This window comes from Lutra lutra, chromosome 4, assembly GCF_902655055.1.
Source record: "Lutra lutra chromosome 4, mLutLut1.2, whole genome shotgun sequence".
Classification (NCBI taxonomy): Eukaryota; Metazoa; Chordata; class Mammalia; order Carnivora; family Mustelidae; genus Lutra; species Lutra lutra.
This window is the reverse complement of record NC_062281.1, coordinates 128,850,298-128,869,133: the sequence shown is the minus strand read 5'-3', so window position 1 is coordinate 128,869,133 and position 18,836 is coordinate 128,850,298. Positions and strand designations below refer to the sequence as shown.

The 18,836-nt window shown below is 38.7% G+C and overlaps 1 protein-coding gene across 2 annotated transcripts in view; it reads left to right on the top strand.

Annotated features, from left to right (window-relative positions):
• ADGRL2 (adhesion G protein-coupled receptor L2) overlaps positions 1-18,836 on the top strand; it is a 388,797-nt gene that overhangs the window by 83,537 nt on the left and 286,424 nt on the right. The window contains exon 1 of one of the 2 annotated variants that reach the window (XM_047725542.1): positions 16,746-16,900. The exons of the other annotated variant lie outside the window; for it this stretch is intronic. The gene's annotated coding sequence lies outside the window, so the exon portion shown is untranslated. Of the gene's footprint in view, positions 1-16,745; positions 16,901-18,836 lie in introns of those variants that run through there. 2 annotated transcript variants of the gene reach the window in all.

Genomic DNA, 18,836 nt, shown 5'->3' with positions numbered 1-18,836 from the left:
CATGTCACCTTCTTAGAGCACACAGGAAGAATTTATCATTCCTGTAGGACTTATTTCTATTATTCCACACCATATTTTATTAATTGCTTGTTTACATGTCTCTCTCTACACAATACTATGAGCTCCACTGCACGGCATAGAGCCAAGAATATGATAGGTAGTATTTGAAAAAATATTTGTTGAATTAGTGATTGGGAAAAACAATAAAAAGTCAATGATGTTACCATAGGTCTGCTCATGAATTAATGTCCCGAATTGGCAAGTACCTTCCTATTTTTACTGTATATTCATGACCTCTTTCCATACAGGGGACCAAAAGAAACGGAGTTGAGATCATTTTTTAGGGAAATCTAAAACAAAACAAATAGGACAAAAAAACCTTTTGAATCAATTATATTGCTATTACAAACAAATATATCTTTGGCCTAAATTGTCTCACATTGAAATGTTCTAATTTACTCTGCTTATTTAGACATAGCATGAACTCAGAGGTATTTTTATTATTCTTAGAAAACACAAAATTGGGGCACCTGGGTGGCTCAGTGGGTTAAAGCCTCTGCCTTCGGCTCAGGTCATGATCCCAGGGTCCTGGGATCGAGCCCCATATCGGGCTCTCTGCTCAGCGGGGAACCTGCTTTCCTCTCTCTCTCTGCCTGCCTCTCTGCCTGCTTGTGATCTCTGTCTGTCAAATAAATAAAGCTTTAAAAAAAAAAAAGAAAAGAAAAGAAAACACAAATTTGAGATAGTCTATTTTAGAACTCAATGTATAATCTCATTTTAATGAAAATATTAACATGTCCCTTGAAATATATTTGGACAATATACACTGAAATTTGGACACTGATCATCACCGATATGGTTTTCATTTCAAAATTATTTATTTCTATTGTGTTTTAATATTTTGCACTCATCTCATTTTCTTTTTATTTCAATTTTTGATTTTTAATATTTAAAATTTTGCCTCTTTTTAATTTTTTATTTATTATTTTTATTAACATACATTATTTGTCCCAGGGGTACAGGTCTGTGAATCATCAGATTCACACTAAGTGCTTACACACTTCACAGCACTCACCATAGCACATACCCTCCCCAATGTGCATAACCCAACTGAGATAGTCTGTTCTTTCCCTTTGCGGGCAACCACAAAGGAAATAGGACATGCATGCAACAGCAAACTGGTGTTTACATAGGACTTTATCAGTGAGTCTCAAAAAGTGCTCATTCAGCACACTTTGCACCTTGGTTCCTCTTTCTACAAAAAATACCTCTGTCCTGAAGTCCGTTGATCTGAACAGTGACCTTGAATTTCTCTATCCACCCAGGTTACAAATTAGTGAGGGGTGGCCAGTGTGTGATCACATGCACCAGCCGCTGGGTATTTGAGGGATGAGCATTGGCATGCCTTGAGGTTTTGAGTGCTGAAGTGCTAAAGGATGGTGATCGGCAGTGTGGAGTTTTACAGCCGGTCACAGCAACAGCTCAGCCCCCATGGAGGCTGTTTCCCCAGAGAATGGTCAGCCATGCTGCAGCAGGGATAGAATGTGGAGTTCCAAGGACCAGTGGCCACCATCCATTTGGACTGACAACCTAGGCTTCCAACAGCTGGTATGGTTGTGCTGAGGTTTGGCTTAGAAGCCATACTTACCAATAATAGAGCCAACAAATGTGTTTGGCAACCTTTTTCTAGGATCCAGGCACTCTTGGTGACATTAAATTCATGAGTCTTCTAGCATTGACCCATGGGCAAAGGGAGTTTCTCTACTTCTTAATATTGTATAAATTTGTTCTGTTGCTTGAAGGTTTGAGTTCTTTAAGCCTGAAACTGAATTCTTTCCCAAATTAATATTTCCATGCAATTACCATAAACATAAAAAAAAAAAAAAGAAAGAAGTAGCTATATCTTTAGGATGCTGTGGATTTTAATGAGAAGATTCAATGGCAAATTTTTTTTTTTTTTTTGATCAAGAAAATAAGAGAGAAAAGTAAAACATCTTGGAGCCCGGCTTCAGTAATTAACTTCATTTAGTGCCTAGCATAGTGCTGACAGTGAATAAATGTTCCTTGCTGGTGATGAAATACTAAACATAAGAACCTGTGTTTCCAGTTCTGCACTGTCTTAAAGCTGCTATTATTCAGCATTTATTAGGTATCCACAGAGTATGAGGCATAAACATGACAAGTAGAAAACACACAGTCCCTAACCTCTAAATTACAAAAGACAGATCCACAGGAAAGTAGGTGGACCTCAAAATTGTTTCCAAATGGCTGTTTGTAGGAGGATTTAGAGAGTAGGAAAACTGAAGGGCAGCAGGGTGTGGTGGATTGGACGTAGTGTTAGGAAATGGGACGAGTAAGAGGAGTTAGTGTTTTCATAAAAGGATCAGGGTAGGAAATCAGGCCAATTTCCAGAAGTGTAAGAGTGAACAGGGGAGATGCACTGATGATACTGAAGAACCCAAGGGAACAATGAGGGAAGAGTTTTTTCTATTGTCTCTCCATGTTCCCTTTGCTGGTAGGGACTCTTCCTCTAGCTTCTCTGATTGGCAGGAAGGGAAGAAGCATAATTATTTTTGAAGTAAGACATTCCCATGCTAAATGAATGGGTTTGTCATTTACTGGCCTCAGTTCCCTCATCTTTAAAATGGAACAGTAACACTTCAAAGACTTGACCTAAGAAGATGAAGCATGGCCTACACTGGTGCTTTGTGCATCCTTCAGGAAGCAAATCCAGAGCCCCTGGAAACTTATGATAGTGTTCTCATCTGTGACATCCCAGTTTCCTGCTTTGTTTGCTTTCTCCTTCCTCTCTTTGTCAAAAGGAGTAAGATATCTTCTACAAGGACAAAATCAAGTTTAAACAAGCAGTATTGGTTAGTAAATATGTAGACGGGATTTATGTTAATGCTAGGCTTGTTTCTAACTGAATTCAGAGCCAGTGAGATTTTTAACCTAGTTAGTAATTTCTCCTTGCCCATCAGATCGAAACAAACAAAAAAATATAATAAAATAAAATAAATCCAGTGGGAACCTTGTAAAATGGCTCCTGGGGCCCTCAAGGGCATTTCTCTCAGTCTTTTCATCAACAGAGCTGGTCTATATCGTACGTCTTATTTATAAGGAGGCTTTCAGGCAATTTCACACTGCTTTTCTCTGATGCAGCCCCCAAAACATGTAAACCCAAGGGATTAGTAGCGACTTAAAGGGAAAATAGTGTAAAGTTACACCATGAACTGAAGCAGTGTGGCTGCCTTGATGCACTATTCCCTTGGGCTCCTACAGTGAATGAAACTTATCTAAGTGGCCCAGTCCATTCCCACACTGCCAGACCCGGGGCCCTTTGTCACAACGTGCGTGAGAATTGCTCAATCTCAGGGGGGCAGCCGAGTCAGTAATGACCTGTATTGTAGAAACACACAGGAGTTCACTATCTAGGAATGAAAACTTAAATCTCCTTTTATATTTCTTTGTTGACAGTTGCAAGCAGGGCTGTGTAGTAAACAAAATGTTTATTCTGGCAGTGTTGCTTTCATAGGCGGTTCAGATACATTTATTGAATAGGGCAGCAGCCTGAAATGGAAATGAAATGGGAATATCATCTGAGGACCACGGAGAAGTCCTGAAAAAGGCTGACTATTCCCCAAATGCAACCATCGTGATGCTGGCATACTTACATTGATGATCTCATCCAACCAATAATTAATAAGCGTGAATTAGGCTAATGAAATCAGATAAGGTAATGAAAGGCAGCCTCCTGCTTGTTAGCATTGCTATTTTCTTCATTATTTAATCTCTGACAGAAACCGAATTTGCTGCTCGAGGTCTAATTGGGCCTATTTGACTTCGAAACAATTTTTTAACATGTTCCAAAGAGCATTTACGAAGGTATAATTGTGAAAATATTAAGAATCTATAGGATAACATGCAACATCGGGAACATAGATCAAATCAGAACAACTGTAGGCATTTCCTGATCCTTTGATAAGACTAAATTGCAAGTAAAGGAAATGAAGCGGAATTTTTTTTTTCAAGGCTGGGATTTTTAAAAGGCAGAGATCCTCCATCCCCAAACGACAGCTTCTTTAATTTTGCACACGCACAGTTTAGTAAATAATTAAACTGTAACATCTCTCTCTCTCTCTCTCTCTCTCTGAGGGTAAGCACTATGGTATGATTTGGAAAAGTAATGGGGATCAAAACTGAGTCCTTTGGTCTATAGAATGGAGTGGTGAAGACTTGACCTGGAAATGGAATGGGGAGATCACCTTCTCTGATGAGAATGTATGAATGCCCACTGTATCTTAAATCTGCAAGAAAAGGGTGACTGTGAGTCTGATGTGATTTGGTTCTGATTTGAGGCTTCTCTTCCAAAGAAAGCTTGAGAATCTGCAAAAGGAATCAAGGGCATTCTTCTTCTCATTAGCCACATGTGGATAAGGGGAGCCCCATGCTAAATGGAACTGTCTGAAGACCGTTCCTGTCACTTCACTTTTTCTCATGTCTTCCGTTTCAGCACAAGTGCCAAAAAGGAGACAGGAAGTTAGCATTTGTGAGTAAGGGGTTAAACCCGGCAGGATGTGCGATAAAATTACAGTATATTTCCTATTTGATAATATTGGATCTATTTTGAGATTACTTATCAGTTGGTTATTGTGCTAATAATTGCCATTAAAATTAATACTACATTTTGGGAATTAGGCAAAGAGCTAACAAGTTTGCTTTTACACAGAGCTTTCCAAAAGCAATCTGGGTAACTTGTTTCTGGAATGCAGCTGTGTAAGTTTTCATTAACATCTTGCAGGTGGAGCCTAATTTTAGTTCAGCCTTGAGAAGGGGGAATTGTTTTCCTCATGATAGGCACAGCACCACAACAGCAGCAAAGCAGGTGGGGCTTCACCAAGCACTTGTTTACTTTCCTGTTTTTAAAAAACCGATGATTCATGTGGTTAATCATACAGTTTCTATTTGATTTTAACATGTCTTTAACAGAAGATCTGGAGTACGTTTGACCTACAGTTACTCAAATGTGAAACAAAAGCAATGAAATGGAAAATGATAAGAAAATGAGCATTGAATCCTAAATATAGTGGAGGAGAAGCCAGTGAATGAAGTGAAGTAAAATTTAGAAATACATCTGTTTGGCTACAAAAGCATCTCAAAAAGCAACCTTCCAGATTCTAGTTTGGCAATCTGAAGTTGGCTCAGTTAGGAAGTTCAGTGTTTTTTCTTTCTGCCATTACAAGGAGGAAACTATTAGAGGAAGGAAGCAGTTGCTGGGGAGAGGGGAGACAAGGGATCAGAAAGGACATTGAGATGCCGATTGTTTTCTCTTGTAAGTTTCTCCCCACAATCCCTTCCTTTGCATCTCAGGGAATGGCTGGTAATCATCTTAAATTTTAGGTCCAAGGAAAAAATATTTTAAGGATTCAGAGAGTGATTAATGACAGTAATTTCTCTTTTAATTTAAGAAATATCTTAAGGGACGCCTGGGTGGCTCAGTTGGTTAAGCAGCTGCCTTCGGCTCAGGTCATGATCCCAGCATCCTGGGATCGAGTCCCACATCGGGCTCCTTGCTTGGCGGGGAGCCTGCTTCTCCCTCTGCCTCTGCCTGCCATTCTGTCTGCCTGTGCTCGCTCGCTCTCCTCTCTCTCTGACAAATAAATAAATAAATAAAAAAGAAATATCTTAAGCTCATGTTAGACTTCCAGGGCACAGACCACCATATCTCCGCTTGGCTTAATGTGTTTGAGCACAGTGGACCTACTGTGTGTCTCTTTGGATGTGACTACGGTGTGATATGGCCACAATACTGTTGCATGTCTCCTGGTCTTCTGGCTTAAACAAGCACCTTTGAATTCTTCTGCCCTGTGGGGTGTGCATGAAAATTCCATTACCTCCCAGAAAGGGGGCAGCTCTGTGTGCATATTTGTTTCTTTCAGTTCAGTCTCTTGGAATGGATGGAATTTGTGATTATGTTGTATAGGACTCTACTGTTCTAAACCGTAAAATAAAACTTTTTTTTTCCTTTTTTCCTTGAAAGCCCTCTTCTGAACCTTGCAGGTCACCGTTCAAGGGTTTCGCATTTATAAAAGTTCTTAACCTGGGATACAGGTTTGTCCATGAATGAGCTTCAGGGTGCTTGGGAACAAAGTTTCTTGTGGTTTTATTTCTTTAAAAGATTTTTTTGAATGTGTGTTTTTATCTCAGGAGAGAGTCCATAGCTTTTCGTGGATTCCCAAAAAGAATTTATAACCCCCCAAATCTTAAGACCCATTGCCTTACGCAGAATGCTTTCAAGTGAATATAAATATTTATTTAACATAAAGGAAATACAGTAGCTGACTTGGACTAATGATTTTAACTAAAATATAGTGCTTGTCAGCTTTCCTCATGTAATGTATCTCAGTTTGAATTAGACCTAAGCTCACACTAGAAGTCTGCCTAGTTCCCTCCCCCGGGATATCATCATTCTTCCCTTATCTTTAACCTGTAACTATGCTAAATGAGCATCTAAGAGGCTATTAAATTTTTAGATGTGTTTCATTATTCAACATATATTTGTGAAGCACCTATTATATCGAAGGTACTTCTAGATTTCAGAACTACCTGGCAGTCTCTCTTTTTAGGGTCCCAGACCTGTGGCAAAAACCATAAACTAGGAAAAGAAACTTGACTGACTGATCTGTTTGTAAAAGGGGAAAACATAATGTGAGGCTTCAGATTTTCAAAACATGCTGTACATCCTTCTTTTCAGACATACATACAAAGGTTAAAAACAAATGACTGTGACCCTTTGACAAGAGCCATACCACACCCAAACCTGTTTGTTCTGCCATCCCATTCCACCCACCCGCAGACTTGGCAGGAGAGGGGGCTGTGTGGGTGACAGAAGGGAGGAATGGACCTTTAGAAGTGGCTCCCATGAGTGGAATGGGAGGAAAGGTCATCAAAAGGCAAGGAGGAACCAGTTTGTTGGAGATTGAGTCTAAATAACTATTTTTGACTGATCTGATCTCGCAGATTGCCTAAAATTCCATTGGATGGTGATTTTGCAACTATCTTGAGGATAGTGCTACTGGAGATTTCACACACAGAGGCCCTTCCATTTTCTCAATAAAACCCTGTCTCTGGATGAGATCTAGCTCTCCTGGACACCTGAAACTCAGGCTTTGTTGCTGTTTCTTCCATTCCCCAACATCTGAGGCTCTTCTCACTCTGTCCCTAATTTTTCTTTGACTCCAACATAACCGCAGGAGTAGGAAGACAAAGAAAAAGGGAAAGAAGTTGACAGGAAGCAGGAATGGAGTACTGCCAATTCTATCTTGTGATGACCCAGACTACCAAGAGCAGATTCTGTAGGTTTGATCTTCTCACTATTCACTCTGCTTTTAGCCTCATTCAGAATGTAAAATTCAGTACCCAACTTCTATTCATCATGAAATCCGGGATGATGTTGGAGAGGGTGGAATGGAGTTGCAGCCCTATTTCTGAAAACTATAAAAGTTGTTTTGGCTATCTAGACAGAGGTCTCGGTTTTTGAACATTCCTAGTTAAAAATCATAGAATTGGCAAGCTGCCTTCCTCATTTCTAGGTTTTTCATTTCTTTGTAAATATTTCCTACACTTCTCTCTAGGCAAACCTACACTTTTCCTGCTGAGATTCCTTAAGTCATAGAGTAAAATGTCACCTCCAGGAAACATGTGATTCATTTCACTCTTGCTGGTAGGTACATTCAGGATTCTACTTCAAGAGGGTTATTTCCCGTTTTTAATCTAAACCTTATTGTGCCGCCTGTGGTGGAAGCCTTGACCACAGCTGCTGAAATAAAGTCTTTATACAAACACTTAAAGAAGACCTGCTTGTTCTGGTGCTGCTTCTGAAGAAGTTCCAATCAGCAGCAGGGTCAAATTTATGGGATGCTTATGAGATTTTTGGTTTCTTAAAAGAGCACACATGCCACAGAGAATCTGAATACATTCTATGAAAATTGTACAGGCCTCAACCAACACAAGGACATGCACAGAAAATTGGAAAGGTCACTGTTTGGCAGGACCACACTCAAATCATCCTAGACAAATGAGACAAATCCTGTTTAAAGACTTCAAGTCAGAGAAAGGGAATCTGCAACTTCAACTGGGGAGCCTTGCCAGCATCTAAGTGTTATCTTTAGTTCTAGGACCCTGTCTTTAGCATTTATTGGTGTCAGCCACGCTTATTAATTTTTTTTAGCCTACAAATTGGGTAGGGATAAATGAAACTTTGTCCCAAATCTCTGTAAGTACATGAGAATCTCTACTTTGTAGAAAAGGAATAATAATTTAGAAACAGAGTCTATTTTGATAGCTCATACCAGTATGTTTGGGTAACATCTACTCTCAATTTTCTTTTTTAGACTCTTGATAATCCAGAGTTATGTGGTTGAGACAAAATGGCTTTCATATATATATAAACATATATATCCATTTATAGTGTCATTGAATTTGTTGATACATTTTTAAAGTGTTTTTACCCACCCTCCAGCCAAAGGAGCCGATGCTCAACTAACTTGAATCAGGTGGGATAACACACATGCCAACCCATCTTCGCTCAGCAGTGAGCAGTGTTGGATTCATTCCTCTGACGTCAGGCTCTAGTGTGCCATGCTCCATTTTGGATTACTGTTAGATAAAAATAAAGATGGGATAGAGTAAAGTGAGACACAGATTGGCTTGTTTAAAATATAAGAATCAGTTGGGACACCTGGGTGGCTCAGTTGGTTAAGTGTCTGCCTTTGGCTCAGGTCAGAATCCCGGGGTCCTGGGATTTAGTCCCACATCAGGCTCCCTGCTCATTGGGGAGCCTGGTTCTCTCTCTGCCTGCCACTCCCCCTGCTTGTGCCCTCTCTCCCTCCCTGACAAGTAAATAAATAAAATCTTTTTCAAAAATGAGAATTGCTGGCATTGATAATAATATAAGTGATATTTTAATTGTTACAGCACATTATAATTTCCTAAGTTTTTTTTTTTTTAAAGATTTTATTTATTTATTTGACAGAGAGAGAGAGATCACAAGTAGGCAGAGAGGCAGGCAGAGAGTCAGGAGGAAGCAGGCTCCCTGATGAGCAGAGAGCCCGATGCAGGGCTCCATCCCAGGACCCTGAGATCATGACCTGAGCTGAAGGCAGAGGCTTAACCCACTGAGCCACCCAGGCGCCCCTCTAAGTTTTTATCTACAAGGTGATTTGATCTTTCTAATACTCTTTTGAGAAATATCGGGCAAGTATTGTCAACTCACTTCATAGAATAGAAAACTTACATCAGGACCTACAGAATGGTAATAGGCATAAATTATTTTTGCCACTATAATATTTTAAAAACTTCAAACTAGTTGTCCATACTTTAAAAATTGGAGATTTCACAAAACAACAACGACAAAACTAGGTAGCTGACTTATCTGGGATAGTTGGAAACTCTGCTCCCAGTGGCTACCACATGGCCCATGGCAACTCAATACACTACTTCCCATTGCCTTATTCCCAGTCTCCCTACTCATTAACCGTTACTTACTAGGCCTTTTTAGGCATTTGCTTTTTGCACCCATAGTGTAAAAAGACTTTTATAAGTCCGGCTCTTGAAGTCCTGACAGAGGTAGGCCTCCAGCACAGGTCTCCTGCTACTTTTTTTTTTATTTTTTTTTTAAAGATACATATATTTTTTTATTTGACAGAGAGAGAGGTCACAAGTAGGCAGAGAGGTAGGCAGAGAGAGAGGAGGAAGCAGGCTCCCTGCTGAGAGGAGAGCCCGATGCGGGGCTCGATCCCAGAACCCCGGGATCATGACCTGAGCTGAAGGCAGAGGCTTTAACCCACTGAGCCACCCAGGCGCCCCTCCTGCTACATTTTTTAATCATAAAACCTGCTGGACCATGTGGCTAACACTTTCTTCCCTACTCCAAGAAAATTCTACTCCACTGAACTTCTCACAGTTACCCAAGAGGACCTGTGCGCCTGGGTCCCCATGTGGTTGATGCTCTTCCTTATATTTTTCATACTGCCTGCTTTCTACTGTCTCCTCTTTTTTTTTTTTTAAGATTTATTTATTTATTTATTTTTAGAGGAGGGGAGGGTCAGAGAGAGAGAGAGAATCTAAAGCAGACTCCCCACTGAGCACAGAGTCTGACTGGGGGCTCGATCTCAGGACCCTGACATCATGACCTGAGCTGAAATCTAGAGTCAGATACTTAACCCACTGAGCCACGTAGGCACCCCAGTCATTCTCCCCCCTTTTAACTAAATTTTATTCTAGTGCTCCACTCAGAGGTCTCCTGCTCTCTGCAGCCATCTCAGAGCCCGCCTACAGCATCCCACCCCTCTTCCTGTCATTTATTCATCCTCTCATCTATTCAATAAATGTCAGATGAGTGGATAAAAACAAGCAAAGAGTAGTATCATGCCAATGCACTAGTCTGCACTTGACTTTCTCTTCTTCCCGGGTCTCTGTTGGGGTGAAAACATTATAGTTTCCTTCTCTGTTTCAACTATGGGTCACTTTGCTTAATAATAAAGACTTTTGGGAAGAATAATATTGAGCCTCATCTATCACAGGCACAATAGTCAAATTTTAGGCAACTTCTCTTTGGGGTAGTCCAACACAAAGCTTGTTGATTCAGTTTTTTTCATATATTTATCAAGAGTACTACTAGTTTGAGCAGAGAAACTCATGTTTCCTTACCACTTTAGTTTAGTCAACAGGAAAAACATTAATTCAAAGTGTAGAGAAGGCAGTACTCTGCTTTCCCCCAGCAGGAGACAAATTGGTGCCTGACAGGGAAAATTATGTGTCAAAAAAATGATGCAGAAAAGATAAGGGCTACCCCAGTTGTTGATTCATTACACAAATGTTTGTTAACAGCTATTGCATTTCAACACCAAGGTAGGCCCCTCAGATAAGTAGATATGTAAATAAATAAGAGCCATGGATATTTTGGGTGTATAAAGGCATCTGAACAGGGCACTGGATTCAAGGGAGACAGCAGTCAGCTCTGCTCTATGAAATCAACAAAATCCATAAATAACTTGACACTTGAGCTAGCCTTAACAGATAAAGTATATTTTACATTCACTTTGAATAGGATATATTTTTTAAGATTTTATTTATTTATTTGTCAGAGAAAGAGAGAGAGTACAAGAAGGGGAGCAGCAGGCAGAGGGAAAAGCAGGCTCCCAGCTGAGCAAGGAGTCCTATGCGGGACTCAATCCCAGGACCCTGGGATCATCACCTGAGCAGAGGGCAAATGCTTAACCACTAAGGCATCCCTTGAATAGGATATTAAGAACTGGTTAGCATTACAAAATAACTTAGAATGATGATTTTTTTCCTTCCTGAGGGTATACAGCATATGAAAACACTTAAGAACATAGCAGGTACGTAAAGATAGCACACAGTAGATGCAAAATAAATGAGCAGTGTACAGTCCCCACATTCTACATGAGTTTTGTCCTGGCTCAATTATTTGCTAACAATGTGACCTTGGACAAGTTGCTTAACTTCTCTGTGTTTCAGTTGCTCCTGCTTTTAAAAGGAGATGATACTATTATCTACTTCATAAATTGCAGCAATAAAAAAGATAACGTACATGAAGTGTTTAGCACAATACCTGGCACATAGTAAGAAAAAAGTTAGCTATTAGAATTATTATAATATAATGCAGTAGAAACCCATATAATATGTTGCTTTGAAACAGGCAGCATCAAAGAAAAGATCATATATTTCAAAGCACTTATTAATGAAAACTTAGATAATTAAAACTAAAAAGAAATCTAATACCTAATATGTTTTGCATCATTTATGTTTCAGTTTTGCATTTTATTCTCACTCATCTTGGGTAATGAAACCAGACCAGGTCTCATAATTGCCCTTCTGCAACTAACTGTTCAGTATTCAGTTTCTTGAATTTTTCAGCGAGGTTCATCTTCCAGCTGTAATGCATTAGCATAATACTACTGTGCTGATGCTTCCAATACTGCATATTACCAAAGAGAAACATTCTCAGCAATAAATTTTTACTTTCGAGCTGATTAAAAATTGTGAATCTTTCTTTGCCACACACCTACACATATATATACACATATCTCTTTTAATAATATAATATATAAATTATTGATACTCCTCATCAGAATTAGTTTTATTATTAAACATTGATTTTATTAAGAATATTTTAGGAATATTGATAATAATATTATATGTGTATGCACACACATACACTGATCTTCTGGAGGAAAATGGTCTTAAAAAGCCTTTTTCTTCCTGACAGTTTTTTGGTTATTTCTGTGAAATTCATATTATAATGATGCTTTAGTCTTTTCTAGCTAGAGTAAAATAATATTTTTAAGAGCCTTTCGTATCAGAGGACTTGATATTCTCTGGATGACATACCTTCCTTTCATTCTCTGCTTACATACCAGAAATAATCTTGGACTTTTCTATGTAATAAAAATATATACTACTCCATGAAAGAATTAATGCAACTTTTCAAAATACAGTGTAATAAAAGTACAATTAGGGAAAATTATATCAATACTATTATAGAATATAAGAGCTTTATTATTTTCTAATATCCACTCAAACTAGAATAATTAATGTTACCCCAGAGAAGGTCTTTCCTCTTTCAAAGGTATTTTTTCACTTTATAAAATTGGGATCATCCCTTGTCGTGAAGAAAAGGATTCTGTCCTCTATTACCATTTCTGAGTCCCCTCTTGGGCCAGCACAGCCATGTTTTGAGATTTGCGTGTAAGCAGCTTCAGAATTCCTCCCTGTCTGTGTTCTTCTGTTGTGTTCTGGCCTTTCTGCCATGGTCTTGGGAAGCCCTTCACACCACTACACTTTCATATCTCTTCCCTTCTGCCCATGTCCAAGTCCCATTTCCCAGACTGACAAATTGTTCATCATTTATTATAGGGAAATTTAGCCCTCCTGTTAGCTAATGTTGCCCATCAGGCTATGTCCAAAAGGACCTTGACTTTCTTAACTTGAATATCTCATACAGATTTCTCTAGTTGGTTTTTTTTTTCCCCTTAACAAAAGAACCATTTATGTGTGATATTAATGTTGCTCCTCCCAAGAAGGCAAAATATAGGGGTCTTTTTTCTTTTATATAAAACAAGATTGTAGAGCTTTTTTCCCTCTCCACTATGTCAATTTTTTCCCAACAAATATTTAAAAGTGTGTTCGACATATAAAACTTGGTGCAGAACAATTCAGTCTTCACTTTCAAGAGCTCACTTTCAGGAAACGAACCCCAAGAAGGTGAAGCACATAGCTACATAAATACGTTCTGGTGTGCTCAGGAAAGAAAGAATTTCAGATGTGTTCATAGAACCTCTACCAATTATTTCCGAGGTATCATGGAGAATAGGGAAGAATCAAGAAAACTGAAGATGAGTCTGTACTGATCTGATTTTATTAGAAAGGAAAGATTGATTCTGTGAACTGCAAACCAGTGAGTTCGACATCACTCTATAGCAAAATTTGGACAAAATTATTAAAGTAAAAGTGAGCATTTTGAGACAATGTCAGTGACTATTAAGAATTAATATGGGTTTAGTGTACCTGATTGGCCCAGTCAGTTGGACATCTGCCTACTGCTAAGGTCATGATCTCAGGGTCCTGGGATCAAGTCTGCTTTTCCTTCTCCCTCTACCTGCCACTCCTCCTGCTTGTGCTCTCTCTCTGTCAAACAAATAAAAATCTTAAAAAAATAAAATATTTTTAAAAAATCAATATGGGTTCATTAAGAACAAAATAGCTCCGGGTAAAATATATTACTTTTACTCTTTTTTTTTTTTTAAGATTTTATTTATTTATTTGAGAGAAAGAGGGATCACAAGTAGGCAGAGAAGCAGGCAGAGAGAGAGGGGGAAGCAGGCTTTCCGCTGAGCAGAGAGCCGGATGTGGAGCTTGATCCCAGGACCCTGGGATCATGACCCGAGCTGAAGGCAGAGGCTTTAACCCACTGAGCCACCCAGGCGCCCCTATTACTTTTACTTTTAAGAAAAAAAAAGTATAACTGAATTTTGGCAAGTCCTTTAATCAAAATTCTCATGCATTCTTAGAAGATACGTTAGATTAGTTTGTAGTATAGTTAGAAAGTTTCCAAGAATGACAGAATTACCTCTTTAAGAGTGATGAAGAATGAAATTTGCAGTCACGGAACCTCGGCAATTCAAAGTAAAGCCCTGCAATTTACCAGCTATGTCAATTTGTGCAAGTTGCATAAACTTTTTGAGCCTGAATCTTCTCAACTGTAGTGAGAGATTAAAGCTATCTACATCCTAAAGATGCTGTGCTTTTTAAATGATATAATGTACATGAAGTGCTTTTTACCTATCCTTACACAAGTGCTCAATAAAAATGGTAGGTGTTAACATTTTATTCTCATGAGCTAAGGGTGATTGAGTGTTGTCAATCTGAAGAGAGATCTCTGAGAATTGTACTATCATTTTTTTTTTGCTAGTGATTTCAAAAAAAACATGGAAGGCATAATAATTATATTGTCAGTGTCCTTGTTTTGCTGTGAGCTTTCTCAGGAAAGTGACCATGTCTCCTTGCCTTTGGTATCATCACTGCCTGACATAGTGCCTGACCCATAGTAGCCACGCAGATGTCTTTCCAAAAATGACACAACATAAAATATAGTAACTAAGACATCAGGTAGCAAAATCGGGATTCAAAAATGCCTCAAGGAATTAGAACAATGGCTGGTACCAAATGTGAGCTCTAGTATGGATGGATATAAAGTCTTCTATTTCCATCCAAAGTTCAACGACAGTAAGAACACGTCCCAAGAGGCTGGAATGGAAAGAATTCGGTATGAAAATATTTAAACTTTTTCATTTTTTAAAAATTCAATGACTAAGAGTGTGATAATGATGCCAACCCCTCCTCAGAATGCATTTCCTGCCTTCATAAAATTCTAAATTATTAGAAATAGAAGGCAGAACAAGGCAGGCATCAATATCCATGTACTTTGCATAATTAGACGATGTCTCAAGTAATGCATTCGGTTCTGATGTCACATTTAGAAGAGACATGGACAAACTGGAATCTGTCCAATATGGTGAGAAACCTTAAAAGCCATCTCATATTAGAATGATTAAAGGAATGTTCGACTGAAAAAAGAGTAGACTTAGGGAAAAATGATAGCCATTTTTCAAATAGTTGAATAACTTTCATGTGGAATAGGGATTAAATTTATCCTCAAAGCTTTGCAAAGCCTCAGAAAAAAATCACACCAAAGAATAGACAATTCAGGAAGATATTGGTCAAAATAAGGAAGATCTCTATCTAAAATCAGAATGGATCATCTTAGACTTACTAATGTATTCTCGTCAAAGTTATTTAATTTCAATTTATTTAGAGAATGATTACCATTCGCGTTTATATGCAAACCTTGCATAAGCCCCGTACAAGAAGGAAACCTTCAAGAGTCTGCAGGTTAGTTGATTTATATCATTTACATTGTCCACATACACAGTTTTAAATGTACCACTATTTACTTAGCAAAAATCTGTTAAATATCATTATGTACCTGTCAGTTTTGTGCTAGCTGGTGGGCAGGTTGAAGAAAAGGCAAAATTACATAAGAAATGTTTGGTTTGGGTAGGATATTGGGCCATACTTTGATATCTGAATTTAGATCAGTTCCCCCCACCCCCAAACAAAAAGGAAAAAGAGTTTTCTTGATTTAAATGTCACCAAGGAATTGAGGAGTCTAAAAAAATTAACAGCCCACCACTTCCAGAGTACACTGATAAAATGGGTAGAAACTGTAATTCAAAGACATGCCATTTACATCTATTGAGCTCCTTATTTTCTAGACTTTGTTGTGATCATGTTATACTTACAATGATTAATAAAACATGTAACGCTGTCAAGTTTCTAAAATCTTATCTAGTCACTTGCAAACCTGAATTCCATTTATACATACACCTAAAGGAGATGTGTAGTCAATCAACTTTTTAAAAATACCACCAGTAATTAAAAAAACTTTTTTGAGTACCAGCTGTCTATTATTCCTTAAGATGTAAAGGATTCCCTTTTCTTACAAGGTTTACAGAACATTTCTCCTATTATCCTTCTCCCATTAGAAGTTAAAGAATCATAACTAACAAATGTATTTATTTGCTATCAGAAAGTTTAACAGCAGAAAGTACAACATATGTGGTCATGTTCATTTTAATTGTTTGGGGAACTCTAATTTTCTTTGCCTTTTGTTTTGCATGTGCTTGCTTTTAAAAAAAAAAGGTTAAAATATAGTAATTCTCTATGCTTATAAAAGCTATATTTTTAGGGAATGAACATCAAAAAGAATCTATTTTTGCTAAGTGGTTAATTAGAAGAGGATGGTTTCTAAAAAGGAAACAAACAGAAAGCGGTAGAACTGCCTAGTCCTGCTCAGTGCAGCCCAATCCTGATTCAGCAAATAGGTATTTGCCAGTAGCAATGAGCATTGTGTACTACAATGACAGTGCTGCTTAACTCGATACTGTTCCCACACCTCTGTTAGTCGGATCCAGTGCGTGGGTAACTCATGAAGTCACAGAAGACCTGAGCGAAATTTTGAAAGCATGGAGGTTATGAGGGTTTAGAGACAGGTGGAACTGGCTACATGATCACAGCCACGCCCACCTCTTAAACTGCACTTGGCAACGAAATTCATGCCAATATGACACCTGTCTGCGTAGGAAATTCATGACAAGACAGAAGGGCAGGCTTCGGATCACAATAATAGTGACTGTGATCTCCCCAGAAGCCTCTCCGGGAGAAACTCAATGCTCCTTTCTCACCTGTATGCCAACTGGAATTTGAAGGGAGCTTGCTAACTGATGTTCTATGTGGACCCAGAAGTACTACTGATAAGGTAAGGGCAATTATATCTCCTGGTTTGATCACTAGAGATTGATTATAAAGGATTTCCCTGCTTGATCTTTCCTTTCAAATGTAGATTACTAGGGCAATCTTCTTGGCAGTGTATTCCAGGGTCTTGAACTTGAGGGACAGAACTGTTTGGTGCTTGCTCTAAAAAGAGACATCCAGTCCCTGCGAATAGTTATCTGTGCGGTTTCTGGCTGATGGGATACAGAGGAATGAGGACGATGGTGAGCCGTAGTTGAGTGCTAAGGAGTGATTTCAGAGGAACGTGTCAAAGCAGCTCATCTCCCGGGCCCTACATGATGGTGTTTTTTAGTAGCCACCTGTATTCAGAGATTTAAATTTAGGAAGAGAGACTCGTAATGATATCTTAATTGCTTGCTCTAAGGATGTCTTTTCAAAGCAATTGTCACAGAAACAGTTCCTTCTGAGGAACTGAGAAACCGAAGGGTGATGGCTTTATTATGGAAGAGTGGAGGAAAGCCCGTGCCCTAGAAGGTAACGTTTATGGATCTCTTTGGCAAATAATAGTCTCTGTTGCAATACTGCTGTGTTTGATGAGGATTCAAAAAGTCTTAATCAAATCTAGCAGTCATTCCTGCCTCTTTCTCTCCTAATCTTCCTGATCCTGAATTATGAGATCCTTATCTATGAAAATAAAACACCATTTGTTAAAGCCTTTTCAAAATTAAGACAAAAGCCATCAAAACTAATTGTTTGCTACTATCAAACAAACAGATTTTTTAAGTTTGATGAATTGTTTGTAAGCACTAATCAAGTGGGTGGAGTCATAAAAGAGGGAGGGAACCGACTGAAACAATATATGTAATTTGTTTGCATTATTATTTGAGATAATTACAAAGCAGGCGCTCAAAAGCTGTTCTTTATCTTTATACCAGAAGGGAGAAAAATAGGGAGGAGAGGAAAAGCACAAGAACACCCAGCCATTGTCAGCTGCAATCTAAAATATTACCGGATTCACAGTTGTCGAACATTAGCATTACTGAGAATGCCAGGGACAGAAGTGTCACGTTGAATGTAGAGTGATGACTTCATAGGAAGGCAAAGCTGAGGATATGACCAGTTTGCAGTCACAGAGAAATCAGCTTTAATTAATTTGAGTGCCAGCTCTGTGTATAATTACACAGCATGAGAGTTTGCATGCAAATGCGGAAATGCTGATTGTTCAAATACTTGCACTTGCTCATTAATACGTTGGGACTAAGCAGGGCTGGCAAGCAGACAGGGTACGGCACACACGGTGCCTGCAGGCTAATTTGTATTATACTGTAGTTAGCAAACAGATTTCAGATGTTTCCCCTTTCTTTAAATAATAAGCACAAAAATATGTGTGTCATTTTCATCTGACATACCTTGTTTTCTTCTTGATTAAAATAAAATGTTTTGGGTTTAATAAAAAATGTTGAGGGTACACTAAACATTGCTGAAAGGCCGATATTATAACTATTTGATGGCAGTAACATTTATACTGGTTATAGGCTATTTCTATTAGACATTTATGTAATTATCCAAAGAGGTCATTTTTTTTTTAAAGATTTTATTTATTTATTTGACAGAGAGAAATCACAAGTAAGCAGAGAGGCAGGCAGAGAGAGAGGAGGAAGCAGGCTCCCTGCTGAGCAGAGAGCCCGATGTGGGGCTCGAACCCAGGACCTGGGATCATGACCTGAGCCGAAGGCAGCGGCTTAACCCACTGAGCCAGCCAGGCGCCCCCAAAGAGGTCATTTTTCATAATTGGCGAAACTATCTTCAAAAAAGGTACATTGGTAATTAAATCCCAGGAGGAATAAAGCAGTGGTCACAGTTGAATTGTCTGCTTATCTACCAAATCTAGTATCTTATGGCCAGCTTCAGCTAGGGCTAGAGCCTTTAAGAAAAGGACTGCTTTCTTTAGGAGAGCATCT